This window comes from Dendrobates tinctorius, unplaced genomic scaffold (assembly GCF_039654945.1).
Source record: "Dendrobates tinctorius isolate UK_male_01 unplaced genomic scaffold, ASM3965494v1 ptg000086l, whole genome shotgun sequence".
Classification (NCBI taxonomy): domain Eukaryota; kingdom Metazoa; phylum Chordata; class Amphibia; order Anura; family Dendrobatidae; genus Dendrobates; species Dendrobates tinctorius.
The window spans coordinates 5,414,415-5,427,257 of NW_027361754.1; the positions used below are offsets into that span (position 1 = coordinate 5,414,415).

A 12,843-nucleotide genomic window follows, 5' to 3' on the forward strand; every position below is an offset into this window, starting at 1 on the left:
ACGGAAATGGCAATGTCGGGTGTAGGTACATTAGTAGCGGGAGGAAACACAAGGAGTTCAGTCTTTGACAGGTTCAGTTTCAGATATAGTGAGGACATGATATTAGACACAGCGTTTAGACAATCGCCAGTGTTTTCTAGAAAGGCTGGCGTGATGTCAGGAGAAGAAGCGTATAATTGGGTGTCATCAGCATAGAGATGGTAATGGAAACCAAATCTACTGATTGTTTGACCAATAGGGGCAGTGTACAAGGAGAAGAGGAGGGGGCCTAGAACCGATCCTTGAGGAACCCCAACAGTAAGGGGAAGGTGAGAGGAGGAGGAACCGGCAAAAGAAACAGTAAAGGAGCGGTCGGAGAGATAGGAGGAGAACCAGGAGAGAACGGTGTCCTTGAGGTTTGATTGCATTTGTGTAAAACCCTAAAGCAATGCTTACAACTTGTATTATACAATTTTATTATAAAATTAATAAAAAGGATGTTTCAAAAAAAAAAAAGTGTCTTGCTCTCTGGGGGGGTTGTAACATAACCGAGTCTCTGGCTTCTCCATCCAAAGCCATCATGGCCATTTCGGCTTCCAATGCAGGGGTCATGGGGTGCATCCTCATCATCCCCCTAATGCGTTCAGTCCAGCTCCATAACATAGTATTATTTCCCGTAAACTTAGGGAGTTTGTTCAACATTGCTCCCCAGAGAAATACTGGATCTAGGGCCGACCCCAACTGATTGATCTGCCGCCTCTGTGCTGTTAGACTGCATCCTTCCGACTATGCCAAATGTTAGATAGCAGGAACGCGGGATCCAGTGACGAGCAGAAGGCAAAGCAAGAGTTAACGGGTTTATTACAGGGGATACTCCATGCAGGGAGAAGATAAGAGATATGGAGTTAAAGCTTAATATAATAACAGGATAAGAGTAAATGTTCATATAACAGGTAAACTTATCTTATCAGTCTGATGTTCCAGGATGGTGGAGACTTGAATTCCCACGGTGGTGTCGCAAGTGACGCGTGAAGTCTCTGGCCTGGTCCTGGAAAAAAAGTGAGGCACTGTCTCCTGACGGCAGCAGTGTATCCTGGGGGACAAATATGCCAAGATGGGAGACATACAGTATATGTCAGGATGGGGGGTATATAATGCAGGATGGGAGACATATATGCCAGGATGGGAGACAAATATGCCAGGATGGGGAACATATATGCCAAGATGGGGGACATATAAGCCAGTATGGAGGACATTAGCAAATAATGAAGAGTGGTGAGCATGTACAGTATGTCTTAATAGGATTTGGAAAGCTACAAGGGCCCATACATGTGGTCAACACGCGGAGAGGACCCAGGTACATATTTTGCACCAGCGCCCATCAGACTCTAGTTACGCCACTGTTTTCCGGAGAACCCCTGTAAGCTCTGAGCTTTGGCCACTTTCCTGCTCTGCTGCATGTACAAAATATACATCCTGAGCTTCCTACTAGTGTACAGGGCGTCAGAACCTCTGGAGGATCCTTTGTATCATTCAGTTATCTGTGCTGTATCGGCGTCTGGTGTAATAACTTGCTGCAGAGTTCAGCTTTCAGCAGGATCATTGCTGCTCAGTTGTTTTGTGTCCTAAGAAAAACAGTTAATTTTGCCCACATTTTCTATGATCTGCATCATGACTAGTATAGAAGGTACTGGAAGGCATAGAAACCAGAGAATTCAGATAGTAAGGTACTAAACTAACAACTCACACAACCCATTGGCTCAGCACAGTCACTCCTGCATAAGCCTGCAGCTGTTCCGTACAATAGATAGAGAAATGGGATTTTTTTCATTTTTTCCCCAAACCCGAATTGTCTTTATGAAGTACCAGCGATGACCTGATGCTCATAAATATTTACTGCTCTGATTCTGAACGCTCTTTTGTAATCACTGAGCAATCATTTAATCAATGGGCGGCAGAATGCTGATTTCCTGCAAGAGGAAAGTGCAAGCAAATGACGTTCTTCATGGAGAAAACGGTAATGTGAGTCAATAGGCAGTATAACCCTCAGCGTGCACAATGTCTTCGCCATCTCTGTGATCGCAGGGTAGGAAAACAATATATTCATCGTTACTGGTCCAAAGTCTTCTGGTTTCTATTATTTTTGGGGATCGTTGTTCTCATCTCACAAGATCCCTGGAAACAATGAGGCTACTACCCACGAAATCAGATGGTATGTGGTAGGTATATGGTAGGTATATACCATCAATGACATGTCATGAGATTTATGTGGATTTAAAGGGGCAATTAAAAGGGGATTTATGCTACTTCAGCCTTATTTTATTATAACATCCATGAATATATACTGAGCACTGGATATTTCATTTCTGCGACATCCAGCAATCAGCAGTGATCGGTGATGGAGAATCTATTACCAGGGGTGTCATTCTCTTACAGCGCCCCCAGAGGGGAAATGAAGCATTAAACAGAGGGAGGACTGTGTAATGCATAGGAAGGTCCTGACTCCTGAGTGGTAAACCCACAAATAAACCAGAAAGGCTATCTGGAAATGTTTTTTTTCTAAACTGTCGTCATGTAGAACATCAATGTATCCTTTGAAGGAAACTGCTGAAGTTTCATAGTTTTGAATTAATACTCAATCAGAATGTGTTCAATTCTCCTACAGCGCTCCCAAAGGGAAAATGAAGCATTACACAATGGGAGGAATATGTAATACATGGGGAGCTTATGAATGGGGCACCAGCTCTTTTAACATATAATTACAGAGAAACTATTAATCAACCGAAAATCTATAATTTAATCTATGCTCAAATTCTCCTACAGCGCTCCAACAGAGGAAAAGGAGCATTACACAGTGGGAGGACTGAGTAATACATTTGACATGGAGAGGTTCTGAATGGGGAAATGCACTCTAAGGCCGGGGTCACACTTGCGAGTGCAATGCGAGAAACTCTCGCGAGTCTCTCGTCTCAATACCTGGCACTGAAGCCGGCACTCGGGAACGGAGTGTGAGGCTGCATATATTTCTATGCAGCTGAACGCTCCGGTCTGAACTGCCGGCAGCAGAGCCGGGTTTCGAGGCGAGAGACTCGTGCAAGTTTCTCGCATTGCACTCGCAAGTGTGTCCCCGGCCTTTTCTAAAAAGAAGAAAAGTATAGAAAATAGGTTTTCTAAACTGAAGAAAAATTACAACATTATAGTCTTGGTTTAAAGAGAAACTTTGCTGAAATCCCACAGTTTGACAATTTCTCAAATTGATTATTTTTTTGTCAGTAGTAAAGTTTCATAAAAATATTACTGGGATCCCATTACTGAGATAAATAAGCTTTAATCTATGACAGAATGTATCAGGAAGTGTTTAATTCTCCTGCAGCGTCCCCACAGGGCAAAAGAACCATTCCACAATAGGAGGAGGACTGTGTAATAATATGTAAAGCTTCTGAATGCGGTGCCCCGTCCATTAATCCATTATATAGAGTCATTACAAACAGAATGATCTATTTCACGTGTTTATTTCTGTTGATGTTGATGATTATGGCTTACAGCCAATGAAAACCCAAAAGTCATTATCTCAGTAAACTAGAATAATTAACAAAAAACACCTGCAAAGGCTTCCTAAGCATTTTAAAAAGGTCCCTTAGTCTGTTTCAGTAGCTCCACAATCATGGGGAAGATTGCCGACTTGACAGATGTCCAGAAGGCAGTCAATGACACACTCCACAAGGAGGGTAAGGCCTCTTTCACACTTCCGTTTTTGACAATCAGTCAAGATCCGCCAATTTTGAAAAAAAACGGATCCGCCATTTTTCTTTGCGAATCCGTTTTTTTCCCCATTGACTTTCATTATTGGCGGATCCTGACTGATTGCCGTCCGTTGCATCCGTTTTTTTGAGGATCCGCCACAATGTTAGTGTCCGTCAACATCCTCAAAGATTTCCAAACGGAGCTTGCAACTTTTTTTGGCCGGTGGATCCTACAGACATTGAATTAACCCCAAATTCTGTCTGGGTGCCGGACAAAAAAAAAATTCTCTCTCTCTCTCTCCTTCCCGGCCAGCGGTTCCTTTAAATTTCCTCATTTTCAGGATCCGTCTAAAAACGGATCCTGTGCCATCCGTTCACATCAGTTGAGAACGGATCCGCTTGTCTGCCTTTTTGGCGGATTTTAACTGATGCAAATAACTGAAGTGTGAAAGAGGCCTAAGAAACAAAAGGTCATTGCTAAAGATGCTGGCTGTTCACAGAGTGCTGTATCCAAGCATATTAATGGGAAGTTGAGTGGAAGGAAGAAGTGTGGTAGAAAAAGGTGCACAAGCAACCAGGATAACTGCAGCCTTGAAAGGATTGTTAAGAAAAGGCCATTCAAAAATTTGGGTGAAAGTCACAAGGAGTGGACTACTGCTGGAGTCATTGCTTCAAGAGCCACCGCACACAGACGTATCCAGGACATGGGCTACAAGTGTCGCATTCCTTGTGTCAAGCCACTCATGACCAATAGACAACACCAGAAGCGTCTTACCTGGGCCAAGGAGAAAAAGAACTGGACTGTTGCTCAGTGGTCCAAGGTGTTGTTTTCAGATGAAAGTAAATTTTGCATTTCATTTGGAAATCAAGGTCCCAGAGTCTGGAGGAAGAGTGGAGAGGACACAATCCAAGCTGATTGAGATCTAGTGTGAAGTTTCCACAATCAGTGATGGTTTGGAGAGCCATATCATCTGCTGGTGTAGCTCCACTGTGTCTTATCAAGACCAAAGTCAGTGCAGCCGTCTTCCAGGAAACTTTAGAGCACTTCATGCTTCCCTCTGCCGACAAGCTTTTCGCCGATGGAAATTTCATTCTCCAGCAGGACTTGGCACTTCTCCACACTACCAAAAGTACCAATGCCTGGTGTAAAAACAACAGTATCACTGGGCTTGATTGGCCAACAAACTCGCATGACCTTAACCCCATAGAGAATCTATGGGGTACTGTCAAGAGGAAGATGAGAGTCACCAGACCCAACAATGTAGACGAACTGAAGGCTGCTATCAAAGCAACCTGGGCTTCCATAACACCTCAACAGTGCACAGGCTGATCGCCTCCATGCCACACCGCATTGATGCAGTAATTGATGCAGAAGGAGCCCCGACCATGTATTGAGTGCATTTACTGAACATACATTTCAGTAGGTCAACATTTCAGATTTTAAAATCATTTTTCAAGCTGGTGTTATAAAGTATTCTAATTTATTGAGATAATGACTTTGGGGTTTTCGTTGGTTGTAAGCCATAATCATCAACAGAAATAAACACTTGAAATAGATCACTCTGTAATGACTCTATATAATAGACTAGCTGAAGAGCCCGGGCATAGTAACTAACTATAGTTATAACAAATTATAATGATTATATCTATATATATATATATAAAGCTGAGTGTAGAGCCCCGCCCACTCCACATAGCCACATTCAACATAATATCCCACATCATCCCGTCAGCCAGAGCCACCGGACTACTACCACTAATATCCCCCATCATCCCATCAGCCAGAGCTACCGGACTACTACCCATAATATCCCACATCATCCCGTCAGCCAGAGCCACTGGACTACTATTCCTAATATCCTACATCATCCCATTATCTAGAGCCACCGGACAACTACCACTAATATCCCACATCATCCCGTCAGCCTGGAGTCAGAACCAGAGCGCTAAGTGGATCGGTCCTAATTTCCATACTGGGGATCCCTTTAAGAGAGGCCTGGGGTCATAACCAAAGTGCTGAGTGGATTTGCCCTGACTTCCATACCAATGATCCCTTTAATAGAAGCCTGGGGTGAGAATCAGAGCCCTGAGGGATTTACCCTAACTTGCATACCGGAGATCCCTTTAAGAGAGGCCTGGGGTTAGTACCAAAGCGCAGAGTGGATTTTCCCTCACTTCCGTACCGAGGATCCCTTTAAGAGGGGACTTGGGTCAAAACCAGAGCGCTGAGTGGATTTGCCATAACTTCTATACCGGGGATCCCTTTAAGAGAGCCTGGGATCAGAACCAGAGCGCTGAGTGTATTTGCCCTGACTTGCATATCAATGATCACTTTAATAGAATCCTGGGGTCAGAATCAGAAGCCGAGGGACTTGCCCTAACTTCCATACAGGAGATCCCTTTAAGAGAGCCTGGGGTCAGTAACAGAGCATTTGAAGGCAATTGCCCTGAGGCCTGGGGTCAGAATTAAAGCGCTGGATGGATTTGCCATGACTTTCATACCGAAGATCCCTTTAACGAGTGTCTGGGGTCAGTACCAAAGCGCAGAGTGGATTTGCCCTAAATTCCATACCAATGACCCTCTTTAAGAGACCCTGGGGTCAGAACCACAGAGCTGAGAGGAACGGTCCTAACTTCCATACCTGGGATCCCTTTAAGAGAGGCCTGGGATCAAAACCAAAGTGCTGGATTGATTTGCTCTGACTTCCATACCAATGATCCCTTTAAGAGGGAAGATGTGCCTACGGGATGGAGGATGTGTGATGTGTATATAGGCACGAGAGGGGGGGATTCATTTCTGTCATGTGCTCTCTGCTCCTTTCAGGGGGGCAGACAATGGCTGGGAGCTTATGTTCCCAGGGATGTTAGATTTCTCCCACCATGTCAATCTCTGCTGAGGTGTTGTCAAGTGGGAAAACTGTTGGTCATAGCAACCAATCAGAGCTCAGCTTTCTTCAACCAGCTCTGGTGAAATGAGAGTTGCTTAGTGATTGTTTGCAAGGAAAACTGTTGCTCATAGCAGCCAATCACAGCTCAGCTTCTTTTGAACAGCTCTGGTGAAATGAAAGATGCTTTGTGATTGGTTAGTGACACACACACACATTCATTTTTATATATAGAGATGAGATTCATTTTTTGTATTGAAGAACTGAAATAAATTCACTTTTTGATGATATTCGAATTTAGTGAGAAGCACCTGTATTATCAGCTTGCAAACAATTAACGGCATTGTGTATAAGTATTCATGCTCGGCGTCTGCGAGCTAAGACACCACATCTTATTTTTAAAGTTTATCATCTTAAAAGTAGTTTTCCAAGGTTTACACAACACAAGGTATAGAAAGGACGAGCAATTTGGAGGAAAGTCGTCGCTTATTCTTCACACCCTAAATCTTGCATCTGTCCATCACAATTACATCTGAGCAGTGAAGAGATGGAGGATGTTAGGGCGCTCAGCACCGACACTGCAATGCATTAATGATGGCAGCCGCCCTGCGACCAATGCTTGATCCTTGCAGGGGGCAGAATCCAGATCACAGTTTGATGCAAGTTATCACTCCGCAGGAGCCAAAATCCCACACATCGTCATTTATGGAAACCATTCGCCTCTCGCTGGCAGATATCCTTTAACCTCTTCTTCATCTGATCCTTTCAAGTCTCGCAGAACCATTGATCACTATGGAAATGGGGTCACAGTGACAAATATGGCAGGGGTCCATCTCTGACCTCTATATAATGCTCATCTATCACCATTTATCACAGTGTCCTGTCCCTGAGTGGGACCCACAATGTGACCGACTTCATCCTGTTTCAGTTTACAAATAGTCTTAAATGAAATAATCTACTGAGAAGACCCATAGAGACGTGGAGCGTGCGGAGGCTGCCGAGCTTGACGCAATGGCTCCAGTGCTGCCGAGCCGTGACAACCGGCAGATCTTAACACCTGTTATGTTTAAGGCCATGTGCACACGTTACGTTTTTGCTGCGTTTTCTTTTTCCTTGCAGGTTTCCTGCTCTCTCGGCAGTAGAGAAGTTGCTTACAAAAGGAGGTTTTGCTGCATCTTTCATGCTTGGACAGTTTAGTGAGTGTTGTTCCTGAATTTTCTGCACCAAAACCTGATACCTGCGTTTTTTTGCTGCGTTTTTGCACTTTCTCATTCCTTTTTATGGGTGAAAAAACACTAAAAGAAGTGACATGCTGCAGTTTTCCAATTCAGTCAGGAAAAAAAACAATGTGTGTATGAGATTAATGAAATCTCAGCTTTTCCTGGTACTGTAAAATGCAACTTAAAAATTGCATAAAAAAAAAAACACACAGGAAAAACGCAACGTGTGAACATGGCCTAACTCTTTTGCAAAAACGATATATACAGTAGAATAACAAGTCAGTTTCCTTTATCTTCAGATCTCGGTGACTTATTGCCCTCAGATCCTGCAGTCGTGTGTCAGGCTCTGTTACACATTGCTTCTGCTCCCTGTTAGCGATCGTTCACATTGAGTTTTTTTCAGTACAAGTTTCTGTCCTTGAAATAAACAGGTCGCCCACGGACAGCGCTGGGGCTGATGTTATACGAAGGAGCAAAGCCGATTGGGGTCTTTTTATAACACACTGAATCTGCACTAGTTTATTCCGTATGTCAGGAGAGACCCGGCCATTCAAGTCTAGAAAAAAACAGATACAATACAGAACATCCATTTTTTTTTCACAGATACACTGCAGGTTTTAAAGGGAATCTGTCACCCTTTTTTTAGACTATCGGCTGCCGGCACCGACATCAGGGGCTTATCTACAGCATTCTGTAATGCTGTAGATAAGCTCCTGATGTACCCTGAAAGATAAGAAAAAGGAGTTAGGCCGGGATCACACACATTCGTCCCAATGTTATTCTATGGTGCTGCTCCCATCATCCGATTTTTTTTCGGAACGTTTCCTCGGACCGAGACATTCGCAGCATGCTGCGATTGTCACCGATTTTTGGATCGGACTCGCCAATGCAAGTCTATGGGTACGATGAAAAATCGGATTACAAACGGACCACAAGTGTGACTTGCGATAAAATCGCAAGACTTCTCCAGGTCAACAGGAAAGAGCATCAGGCATTAGCATGGATGTCAATTTGATGCTTAGATGCGAATAAAATCGGTTCAGCGCCGGAAATTCGGATGACAGACGGATCCCTAGACAAGAAACCTTTGTGTGATTTCGTACTGTAAAAATCGGACCGATTTTTTAATCGTTGTGTGTGACTCCAGCCTAATGCCAATTGTGGCTTGCGTGGCTGGCTTTTGCATAGGCGCTATAGCACTTTAGCATGTGGTAATTTCACCATTGTGGTTATTTATTTGCACATGCTGGCCAGTGTATTATAGCACTTCAGCACATAGGTGACACTTTTCACCATTGTCTTTAGCACATGTTGCAAACTTTGCAGGCTTTTGTGCACATACTGCTTTTTTGCAGATATTTTTGCATTTTGCACATGCTGGCTTGTATATGTTATAGCACTTCTGCACACAGGTGATACTTTTCACCATTGTCTTTTGCACATGTTGCAAAACTTGGAGGCTTTTTTGCACACACTGATTTCTTGCAGATATTTTTGCATTTGTTGCACATTTGTATTTATTACATTTTTTTATTTCATTACCACTATTGTGGGTTTTTTGATTACATGTGCACATTTTGTAACTTCATGCATTTTTTCAAACAATTTTTTGCACACATTTTTTAATTTTTTATTATTTTTCACTGGCACTGTTCCTTTTGCATCTCTGCATAGGTTTACCTTGGTTGTATTTATTTTTTCACTTTTCTTCTATAAAACCAAACTATACATTTTTTTGCACTATATGCGCTTTTGTGCTGGCCATTCATGCGGGCTTATTATTATCTGCTACAGGACCATGTGATATAAAAGATTATTATTATCTCAGTTTCTCATTGGACCTATTTTTCCCAAGGTCCTATATATATCTATTTGCGGTGTTATTGCCTTACACACTAATATTATATTTTATATGTATCACTGTATGTTGTTAAGCCAATATCCTTCAATAAAGGCTTTTTTAATAAACAAATATTCTTTTTAAAATGTATTTATTTATTATTTCTTCATTTTACATATACGGCCTATATCAGATTTTCTCTCACCATCACCAGTCGGTATTTTTAATTCTCTGCAGCGGATGGTCTGCCATCCATTCTTTTGGGAGAGGTCACTTTGATCACACTAGTATTTACTGTATTGATTTTCAAAGTTTACCCGATATCATTACCAGTGTGCGCTTCTCTCTTACTCAACAGGGCAGTGCAGTGCGCCTGCGCAGGAGCCACGACAGTCAGAAAAGAAGAGGACGTCACCGTTAGAAGATGGGAGGCGCCGGACCGCAACACCCATTGGACCAAGACCGGACCGCCCCCCTGTGAGTATAATATAACTCATTTTTCTTATCTTTCAGGTTACATCGGGGGCATATCTACAGCATTACAGAATTCTGTAGATAAGCCCCTGATGTCAGTGGTGGCAGCGCCTAGTAAAAAAAAAAGGGGTGACAGATTCCCTTTAATGGAGGAAATGTTAATAATCGCTGATGTAAAAACTGATGCTGCGCTGAATACGGACCACCACACGGATGAAAATCTGCATTTTTTCTGGATGAAGATTAGACTAATTGTATCTGGTCATGTGCGCCCTTCCTCAGAGATGCAGTATATATTGGGAGTGTTACCTGTATACACCAACAAGAAGCCGGATATCGCCCGGTGGGTTTTACCATATGCCGCAGGTGTGGTCTGGGGTCTTTCTAGGGGCTCATACACACCACTGTATGTTCGGTCCGAGTGCTATAGTTATACAAGCGGACAATGCTATTCAGATTGTGCAGATGAGAGATTTTTTCACTGTTTTTTTAACCCCTTCCCAGCCCCCAGGTGACCATGTTGCTACATTTGCACAAACAGAACCGTTATAGAATAGAATAGAAGTTACATTTGCTACTAATCAATTTCCTCTTCTTTAAGTGTAAACTTTGTTTTCTGGCTGCTTTTGTATCTTTTTCTGGTTTTGAGCATTATTTTATTATTTGCAGAGAATTTCTTTCTTTCCAGAAATTATCAGTACGGGTTTCCAGCATCGTTCAGGCTGTGACTCGTATATTAATCCCGCGCTGCGGACCCCGGACGTGGAGAGGACCAGATGCCCCCTACAATGTCATGGTTGCATAAAGAGGTTTCCAATGGGCCAGGAATACTGGAAAGAGAGCGGAGGACCCCGAGGCAGCAGATAAGGTGTTGGATTGCCCCATCAGCCGCACACAGCGAGATGTATGGAGTAATGTTACAATGAGAAGACACATTTGCCGCCATCTGTGCAGCTTCACATTCTGTGACTTAGGAACGAGCCGATCCCAGAAAAAATCATTTTACATCAAATGTCGACGAAGAATCAACAAATAAATCAAACAGACCCCCAAAATGGAAGAGCGACACATTCAACCTAACACGTAACACTGCGACATGTACAGTAAACGGATCAAATCTGGAGAAGGCGGAGGTCAGGATCCTATTTTGTCTATGTTCATAGTGATGAGGTTGTCCGATTTTACTTACTTACTTAAATGCAGTATTTAGGGATTAAAATCATTTTTGCAATTAGGTTTCATTAAAAAATTTGCCCCGTTTGCCTTTTATGACTTCCGTGATGCAATGTCTATTGATGACTGCGGAATGAGTAAACAGAGATCCCATCAGTGAGATAGGATAGTTTAAAGATCTTTTCTCCATCTTTTTTTTTGGTGGCTCTCATCTGATTTATGACCACAGAAAACATTAAAGTTGAATATGCAGGGACCCAAAAAGCATGTCAAAGCCAAATGGTGACTTTTTTTTTTTTTAAATGAAACCTAATAGCAAAAATGATTTTTTTTCTCTCCAATTATATGCATTTAAGAGAGAAAAAAAAAGGAAATAAAAATTCTCCCCAATGGTGGACAACCCCTTTTTTAAGTACAGGTGTAGGGGCAGCCGAGGCAGCGATTACCATTGATAACACCACACAATGGTGTCCTCCTGGCACATCCCTGCCATGTCATAGACTTCAGGCATAGTGATCAGTATCAGTCCCATAACTCAGCTTTAGTGAACACTTGCTTCACCCATGAAACATCAACTTTAGAAAATCCCTCTTATTACTCCTGGAAATGTGTGAAGAAATAGGCAACTGGGCCCAACCATTGTCCTTGTGGGCGGGGTGTATCCCAACATGCTGATACTATCCAATCAATGCGGAGAATATCAGACACACCCAGTGTCAAGGAGAATGGTAATACCTAGTTGTCCATTTTCTTCATACATTTCCAGGAGGAATAAGAGAGGGAGGACAGGACGCCGAGGAGCAGCTGCTCAGGGACAGGAGTGAAGGACATGCAGCACATGAAGGTATAAACCTGGAAAGGTCAGGGAGACCCCTGTACCCCGGGAGTGACTTCTCCAGGGTCTTCACTTTACGACCAGCAGAGAGGTAGAAGAAACCTCTCCCTGGAGGTGATAATGGCGAGGGGGAAGAAGACCCCTGTAGTTTACACTGCGGACTGCAGCCAAAGCTGAAAAATAAGGAAAAATATGCAGAAATGTTACACAGTTACACAAGAAATTAGATTTACAAGAAGAATAAGTGATAATTTCAGCTCTGAATGTTTCTTAAAGGAGGTTTCCATTCCGGGGAAAACTTTCTATTAAGAGAATCGGCACGTCAACGTAACTATGCAAATGTCAGCGATTGCTGAAAATCGGCCTCCAAAGCCAAATCCTAAGAGCCGGTATATTCCACAATGCTTAAAGGTTGCCCTGGAGTGGAAAATCCCTTTAAAGTAAGCCTATGATATCACCTAAAACTAGAGGAAAACAAACATTGTCTTGTATCACCTGTTTAAGCTACTTTTTGTGCAATATACAAATCTAAGGCTTCATTCCCACGATGAGTTTATGGCGAGTTTTTTACACTTTGTGTTTTCGAAAAAAATGTAAGTAACATTCTACATAATGGACATTAAAAACTGACCAAAAGCTCATTGTGGGAACAGTCTCGGAAGTTCAAGAGCGGTGTCCATTCTCATACTTTGTA

At 42.7% G+C, this 12,843-nt stretch overlaps 1 long non-coding RNA gene across 1 annotated transcript in view; it reads left to right on the plus strand.

Annotated features, from left to right (window-relative positions):
• The first annotated feature begins 11,704 nt into the window (after positions 1-11,704).
• Positions 11,705-12,843, plus strand: part of LOC141098037 (uncharacterized) — a 316,647-nt gene continuing 315,508 nt past the window's right edge. Inside the window, exon 1 of the long non-coding RNA XR_012234122.1 lies at positions 11,705-12,158. This is a non-coding gene — a long non-coding RNA (uncharacterized lncRNA). The remainder of the gene's footprint in view (positions 12,159-12,843) is intronic.